A 9,274-nucleotide genomic window follows, 5' to 3' on the forward strand; every position below is an offset into this window, starting at 1 on the left:
GTACATATGAAGGTACTTAATTGTGGGTATATTTCTGTTGGGTAGTTTGGATATCATAGTATATATATCCGAGGAGGCATATATGGAGAGTATCTTAGTTACTGCTTTCATTGTGTGTTATTTCTCTTTTGTTGGGATGGGCTGCAATGAATTTGTCTGCAGGTACACTAACAACGCAACGTGTAGCTCGACTAGATACGTATATGATAGAACGTATGTATGCCACCATCTATGTCGTTAGAATTTTAAATTTTTCTTAAGATTTGTGAGGACGTACGGAACGTGCATGCATCATGTTCACTCATGCCATTATATTTTTGCATCACTCCCTCCCTTATCTTTAATTATTTTGTTATATATTTCTCATCCTATAAGATAATCCTCTCACATCCAAATTGCAATGTTACTATAAATGGCCGCACCAGCACTACCACCCAGGAGCAGCACATTCCTGCACGTGTTTGGTACTCCAACCCTATTGTGGAGGGTGCTACATTCAGTGGGATATGTGGAGCCACCTCGTTATACATGGAAACAAGGGGAGGCTAAAGGAGGGATGTTGTGGTATGACGTTGAGGTGGTTGTCCTGCCTCACGCAAATAGACCCCAGTGGCTTGGTTGGAGCATCGAAGCTGATGGACAAACCCCTTGGGAAGGGGCACAGGTGGTAGCTTTGGAAGTGCTAGTTGATATTTGTCAAGAGTTTGGTGACGAGTTGATCAATGGACCAGCTGAGACCATTCCTTGAGTGGCCCCATCTGAGGCAGAGTGGCTGAATTTTGAGGTTGATCCCTTGGTAATGACTGAGGCAGAAAGGGCACAGAGCTCAGGGCCAGCCATGAGTGCTATGATAGTTGTCCTAGAGATGTTTTAGGATCGCTAGGGCACTTATGTTAGTGCCTTCATAGCCCTTCAGCAGGCATTGAATGAATAGCTCAAGTGGAAGAAGCATGCGTGCAAGAATGGTAAGGAGCTTAGGACAGCTCGAAATGATATAGGTGGTCTTATGAGTGCTTTGGAAAACCACAGGCAGCAGTTTGTACATGTTATCAGGGAAAGAGATGCTAACCATGAGTAGATCATGCAGTTGACTCATGAGCGAGATGATGCACTCCGTCTGGCTCAAACCAAGGACAACGCTAGGATCATGACAGGAATTCGAGCTGAAGTTAGAGAGAATGAACTCCTCCGCCAAATTGAAGAACTACAGATTGACGTTCATCGTCTCAACAATTAAGCTCAATCTGATTCCTCACCCTATTCCCATGTACCCCGTGGTGGGAGGACCATAGGTGATCTTCACTGATGATGATGGCATGGACTTAGATGCCAATGTCGTCGTAGTACCTAAAGCTGATGAAGATGAAGAAGAGGAGGAACTCGATCCTATCGAGGATGAAGATGGTGAAGGAGTGATCGATGCTGACACTAATGAAGATGTGTAGTTTAGCTGTAGCACTAAGCTAGATGCACTAGTGCTTATCTTTTGCTTTCTTTTGGAAGAGCATGTAACTTAATTTTAGTTAGAGACTTAGATGTAATCTTTGGATGTTTATCAGTCTTGATCTTATATTGCTGCTCGGTGAGATCAAATCTCATGTGAATCTTTACCTAGTAATCACCTAGGGTGGACACAAGGCATGTATGGAAATAATGCAAGAGTCCCCTGCTCAGTTCTGTTCGACAATTTGGCTATGTTCTCTTGCACTGTGTTTTGATCTTCAGATTGCCTCCTTGTTGACTCCTAACCTTGTGACTACATATACTTGCTATCCCTCCTTTGCATAGTGCTTGTACTTATGACCCAATCTATGCACTTGAAATTTGACTTTGGGTGTGTGATCAGTAATAGTGTTATGAGTAGCGACTATGGTGCCGCTGATGAAACTGAGAGCCTCCTGTGGCGCGCGACACAAGGTTATGCTGCTCGGCATGCGCTGGTATCGAGATTTCTAATTATGATCCATTATAGAACTACACCAATGTGATATTTTCATGTGAGCTGTTCCTTGATGATCTCTCCATATCTACTCTAAAGATAATTATATCTGACCTAACGGAGTAGTGTTTCCTTCTGAAATTGCAAAGAAGATAACCTTTGAAGAGCAGGTCACCGACATGAACATTGGCAGACTACAAGAGGTGGTAGACAATTGACTCTTCATGACTAGTTCCTGTAAGGATGTTGGTCCTCTAGGGAGCAACTTATGTCATCCCCATTGGATCAGAAGACTATATAATATTTAAAAGTTGGACAAGTTAGTAGTCGGCTAATAAATGGACCAGGATATTATGTCCTATGATGGGTCACCTGGTGCATATGAGCTTTCTATCTTAGCCTTGATCTTTAGGTGCAAGATGATCAACCGATCTTCTTCGGTGAGACCCCTTTTGCTGACTTCAATGGCGACCATCCATTATGCATCAACCGTGATGATGGCTGTTAGTAGAATTGAAGATTCAATTGCATGAACTTTTAGAGAAGGGCCTCATTCGCCCCTAGTTCATCACTGTGGGGTTGTCCAGCTATATTCATGGAAAAGAAGGACAAGTTGCTGTGCATGTGTGTGGATTATCGTCCACTCAATGCCATGACAATCAAGAACAAGTATCCATTGCCCCACATTGACATTTTGTTTGATCAGTTGTCTAAAGCAAATGTGTTCTCCAAGATTGATTTGAGGTTAGGTTACCACCAAATCAAGATTTGGCCGAGAGGTGTACCTAAGACAACTTTTTCCACTAGGTATGACCTTTATGAGTAGTTAGTCATGTCCTTTGGATTAACCAATGCTCCTACCTACTTCATGTACTTGATGAACTCGGTGTTCATGCCTGAACTTGACAAGTTCGTGGTTGTGTTCATTGATGATATCTTGATTTATTCTAAGACGGCAGAAGAACATGTCGAGCATCTAAGAGTTGTTTTATCCAGGCTACAAGAACATAAGCTTTATACCAAGTTCAGTAAATGTGAGTTTTGGCTTAAGAAAGTACCTTTCTTGGGTCATGTGTTGTTTGATGAAGGAACTTCGGTTGATCCGTCTAAGGTGCAAGAAGTATTGGAGGGGCAAGCACCAACTTTAGTGCATGAGGTTAGAAGTTTCCTTGGTTTTGCTAGCTATTATTGTCGCTTCATTCTGGATTTCTCTAAGATAGCCAAGCCCATGACCAGGTTGCTTCAAAAAGATGTGAAGTTTCTTTGGACTCCAGAGTGTGAGATTGTTTTTTTCACTTTGCGGAATTTGTTAATCTCAGCTCCTATTTTGGCACAACCTGATATTGAGAACTATTTGATGTGTTTTGTGATGCATCAGGTACCGATTTAGGATGCATCCTTATGCAGGAAGGTCGGGTTGTTGCTTATGCATCATGTCAGCCAGGAAAGCATGAAGCTAATTATCCAACTCATGATCTAGAGTTAGCTATTGTTGCTCATGCCTTGAAGATTTGGAGACATTACCTGCTCGGTAACATGTGTCATATCTATACCGATCATAAAAGTCTCAAGTATATCTTCACTCAACCGGAATTGAGCATGAGACAGAGAAGAGGGCTAAAGTTGATTCAAGATTATAATTTAGAAGTCCATTATCATCCAGGTAAAGCAAATGTTGTTGCCGACGCTTTGAGTAGAAAATCTCATTGTAATTCTCTCTTGGAAGTAGATTATCATTTAGCACATCTGTTGCACCCTACTGTATTACATAGTATTACTCTTAGTTACTCACTGGAAAGCAAAATCATCGAGCTTCAGAAAACCGATGTGGGTGTGTTCCACATAAAAAGGAAGATGAAAGAGCAAGAAACAAAACACTTCTGAGTTGATGAGAAGGGTGTTATATGGTTTAAGGACAGACTTGTAGTACCAAAGGACAAAGAGCTTAGAAACCAAATTTTAGAGGAAGCTCACTCATCCAAGTTATCTATCCACCCGGAAAGTAGCAAAATGTATCAAGACTTGGAACCTTGCTTTTGGTGGACCAAGATGAAGAAAGAAATCACAGCTTATGTTACAAGGTATGACAATTGTTGTAGAGTCAAAGCAATTTGCGTGAAGCCTACTGGACTTCTTCAACCATTGTCTATACTAGGATGGAAATGGGAAGAGATTAGTATGGATTTCATCGTTGGACTTTCCCCTACTCCAAAAGAATTTTAATTCTATATGGGTAATAGTGGATTGTTTAACGAAGTCTGCTCATTTCATACCCGTTAGAACTGACTATCGACCAAGTGACTATGTTGAGTTATATTTTAATCAGATAGTACATCTCAATGGTGTTCCTAGAACCATTGTATCTGACAGAGGACCTTAGTTCACTACTCGTTTTTGGGAACATTTGCACAAGATGTTAGGCACCAACTTAGCCAGAAGTTCTACTTATCATCCAAAAACCTCTGGACAGACGGAGCGGGTGAATCAAATATTGGAAGACATGTTAAGAGCTTGTGTCATATCTTCCAAAGGTTCATGGGATAAGTGGTTACCCTTGGCTGAATTTTTCTTATAATAATAGTTATCAAGAGAGTATCAAGATGGCTCCATTTAAATTGTTGTATGGCCGCAAGTGTAGAACTCCTTTGAACTGGGTTGAATCTAGAGAAAGGAGATACTACGACATTGATTTCATCGAAGAGGCTAACAACAAGTCTGTACTATCCAGAAACATATGGAAGCCGCTCAAGCTAGGCAGAAAAGCTAGCGGATAAGAGAAGGAAGCCCATTGAGTTTGCAGTGGGTGATCACGTTTATCTGAAAGTATCACCGATGAAAGGTGTGCAGCGATTCGGAGTAAAGAGGAAGCTTGCACAAGATATGTAGGCCCATACCCAATCTTGAAGAAGAGTGGGAGAGTAGCCTACAAGATAGAGCTACCTTATGAGATGAGAGCTATCTTCAATGTTTTTCATGTCTCCCAATTGAAGAAATGTCTCCACGTTCCCGAAGAAAGAGTTTCACTCAGAAATATCAAGTTGACATCAGATCTATCCTATGAAGAAAGATCGGTGCAGGTTATTGATACCAGAGAGAGTAACCCAGAATCATGTGGTCAAGTTTACAAGGTTATGTGGCGTAATCAGGGTAGTGAGATCGATGCAACATGGGAACGGGAAAATTATTTGAAGGATGTATACCTTACCTTTTATTTAAAATGGTACACTTTTCAAATCTCAGGACGAGATTTTTATAAGGGGGGAGGGCTATAACACCCCTAGTGTTTGGCTTCCACATTTGCACTTGCATTTCATAAACATGAGCATCATTCATCCATTCATGAGCTTAGATGGTTTGGAACATGCTTTTGAAACATTGCAACATATGTTTATTTTCCATATGTGTTTGTTTTATGAAATGGATAGTGTGCAACACTCAAGTGCAACATGTGCAACTCACTCTTGAAACATGTCACATACTTTAGTGAAACATGGTTAGTTAGTACTATACAACAAACTCATGAACCATATGAAACATGGCTTTGAAACAAAAGTAGCAATTCACTTGTTTTTCCTTGTTTCAATGTATGTGATGCTTGATTTTGGTGTGATCAATGTGTGGTGTGGTTAATTATCACCTAAAACACCTTAACTACACTTAGGGTACATAGTGGAACATTGTTCATGAAGGTTACTTCACCTAATTAAGCCCCTAAGTCACGTTGAGTTTAGTTTGACCTAGGGAACCAACTTGTTTGACCTTTTATGAACTGCATGTTAGAAGCTTTGCATGGCTGAGCAACCTAAAGCAAAGTTGTACCACATTATATATGGAATGAACTTTGTTCAGAGGACAAGTCATGAAAATGTGTGGAACAGCCCCAAACATGGCCCACAAGGCAGATTTGGGTGCTGATTCAGCACTTAGAAAATTTTCTAAGTCTTTTTCTAATTTCCAGTTTCATCGGCTCGACTTTGGGATGATTTTACTAGCAAACCATTGGGAATTAGAACTTGATCCTTTAATGGAATTTGTAGATGGTATGTAGGTCTACAACTTTGGTTTAGATGGTTTGCGTTAGTGCTTCACGATTTAGAAGTTTGAACATCAGCAATTCGCGCTGACAGTCACTTGGTGTTGGCTCTGATGGCGTTTGGGTTCAGGTCGACAGGGCTGACCGGCGTTGGGCTAAGCTCGCCAAGTGGCAGTCGTACACCGGTGCTACCCCCACAAGTCTAGCCATCATGGACACCTCAACCCCACGCGTCCTCTGGAGCAAGCGCTGCCTTCATTTGCATTTCCTTGCCTTGCCCTACTCGCGTTCATGCTCACCGCGGAGAGAACGAGCCGCAGCAACGCCGTGGAGCTCCGCCAAGCTTGCGTGAGCTCGCTGCTACACCACAGCCAGAACCACTCCAACCATAGCTCTGCTAGCACCTCACGGACCTTAGCGACGTTCTTGCTGAGCTAGCCAAGCCCTAGGTGAGTGACATTGATGACTCTGCCCCGGCCAAATCTCATCGGAGCACCGCCGCGCTCGCGGTCTGCCATGGCCAGCACATCACTGCACCTCTCCTCCTTCCCTAGCTCTCAGCTTGTCTTCTCCATCATGTGTAGATGCTCAGGTGAAGATGCTACCAACAATGCTGGTCTGACCGAGCTGGAACATGGCCGCGCACCGCCGCGCCATGGCCGCCGCCGGTGGCCTCACGCGGCCACGCTCGATCACTTCACCGCAGCCAGTAGCAGTAGCGTAGGGATGTCCTACATGGTCTTAGGAAGCCTATGCACACCTTAGGCAGGCATCTTGAGCTGGGGTTCGTTGAAGCACCGCCGTGCGCCATGGCCGACACACCTAGAGGCCGGTAGAGTTTAGGTTTAGGAGGTCACTCGATGCAGGATGTTGAGGCGGACACATTGGTAACCTTCTCATCACCGGCGACCTCACCATCGTCGAGATTCCTCGCAGTCAACGGTATCCCCTGCTCTAGTTAGACTGACCGGCGGGGTCCACTGACCTATGGGTCCCGAGCGTCAGTGACTGTGAAGTGAAAAAGAATGTTCATTTATTTCTAGATTTGCATGCATATTTGGAAAATCATAAGTGGAGTTTTAGAGATCCAATTTTGGTGAACCAAATTTGTTGTGTTCCTTATGAAGTGTAGTATTTAGTAAAATATAACATGAACACTTGTAGTAAAGTTTCTGGAGGATTAAATTGCAACTTAAAATGTGTTTTTAAATGAATGCAAACTTGTTTAATTCATATCTAGAGTTGCAGTACTCCAAAAATTATGAAATTTGTATGGTGAGCTGTTCTTGATGAGTAGAAGCTCGAGAAAAATTTTGAGAGTCATTGCATGAATAGTTTTTGAGTTATTAATTTCCCTTTTATAATTAGGTGATCCTTGTGTGAATTTTAATAATTAATCTATGAATCCAATGCTTATGAAACTTATTGGAGGTTGTCCTAATACCATAAGGATGCTAAGAAAAATATTTCTTCTATTGTTTGACACTTTTCACTAGGGTTTCCTATTTATGGTATTTTAAGCCCTGTTGGCTTGTCATTTTTATGTAGGATGTTATGATTGTTCCAATGATGTGAAATTTATATAGTAGTCTATTGGGGACATGTATAAGCTATTATAATTTTTGTGGAATTTATTGTACACTTTGTCTAGGTGTTTATTATTTAACCTAAGTATCTAAATAAATTAATAAAGGCATAAAAGGAAGTTGTTTAGGAATGGCCACTATGTTTTCTAGTGTTTATTTGATGTATTTTAACTATTGGTAATATTGGTAGTGCTCTTAGTACTACTCTTGTATGTAATAAAATATTATTTTCACTATAATTCACTCGCGGTGAGTTTCTAGGACAGATTTTAGAGATAAGCAAATTAACTGGTGAAGATGAGATTTGCTAGGAATCTTGTCTAAAACAAAGTTGTATATAACGCACTTAACTGGTTTGTGTTAAATTTTCATGGTATTTGGCCAAATAGTTTTTGAGTTATGCCTGTTCAAAGTTGGCCTTCAGAAATTGTAGCTCTCTGAAATTTCTGGACCAGATTTGATAAATGTGCCTGTTTGACCTTAATAACTTAGGAATCATGCTGAGAGGTTTAAATATAAATTGTAGACAATTTCGTAAGCTTTCTAGATTGTCTTGTTGCATGTCTTTTGGATTAGTACAACTCCAGTTATGAGTAAAACTAGTTGCTGCTATTTCCAGCCTTGACTCTGTGATTGCAGTGAATAATTTGTTTGCTTGCTATGAGTTGATGTGATGATTTAGATGCTAGGCTAATTAACATAACTTTGTTAGTTGCAGGTGCTAGACCTCTTAGTGAAGATGAACAACCTTATCTTAGGTTGTTAGAGCTTGGTGAGTGTGTAGTTCTTGTTGTCTAGAAGAGATATGCACCTACTCAGTAAAATAAGTGTTAATCTTGTATCATCGTGTCTTTCATGCGTCCATCTATACATGACTGCACATTTCATCATCACCTTCCAGCTCTTGTGCATGCATGATTCTTATACTATGCATATGCATGCAATAGGTGTTCTAGAGAGAGTCACGCTTCTAGAATTCGAGCAAGGACTCCCGGAGGAACAGTAGCAAGCTCAAGAGCAGGAGGTGCAGGCCCCCAAGAAGGAGCCAACGAAGAAGATCTTGAGTGTCTCGATCACCAACCTTTATCTTTTCTGAAAGGTAAGCCCCGGAGCATTCTAGGTCTCCTATGTTTTGAAAATGGTTTCTTTGAGTATCTTTATTTGTTGATGCATTAAGTGATAGGAATTGGATGCAAACACTTGTTGCATATATATATATATATATATATATTCCTTGTCCAATAAACATACCCTGAATCCAATTTAGGTCTAGGAGCAAATCAAAGCTTAGCCTTGCTTAGACCAGTAAAAGTTAGGTGATTTCCTATCACCTGCAAGTTAGGATAATGTCTGGTCACGGTTGGCTATATTTGCTATCGTGGAAATAACCATGTGTTAATAATGAATGGAGACCGAGCGGGATGTCGATAGAGAAGCAACAAGGCAAGGAGGTCTTGGGTGTGGATCTATCCCCATCTGTGTCATTTAAGGACTAATTCGTTGTACATCCTTATGTCATGTTGAATGCAGCCTAACACTTAGCTAGCCGAATAAGTCATTCCGACCGCAAAGCCTAGTAGTTCGACTCAGGCCAGGAACCAGGGGGTCATGCGCATTCTAGAGGTAGTAAGGATGTGCTTGGGGACATTGGCGTGAGTCCAAGGGGTTTGGTGCTTAAATTTTCCTACACTTCCTGGTAGAGTGTTGCCCTTGAGG

The sequence above is a fragment of the Miscanthus floridulus genome, chromosome 8 (genome assembly GCF_019320115.1).
Source record: "Miscanthus floridulus cultivar M001 chromosome 8, ASM1932011v1, whole genome shotgun sequence".
NCBI lineage: Eukaryota > Viridiplantae > Streptophyta > Magnoliopsida > Poales > Poaceae > Miscanthus > Miscanthus floridulus.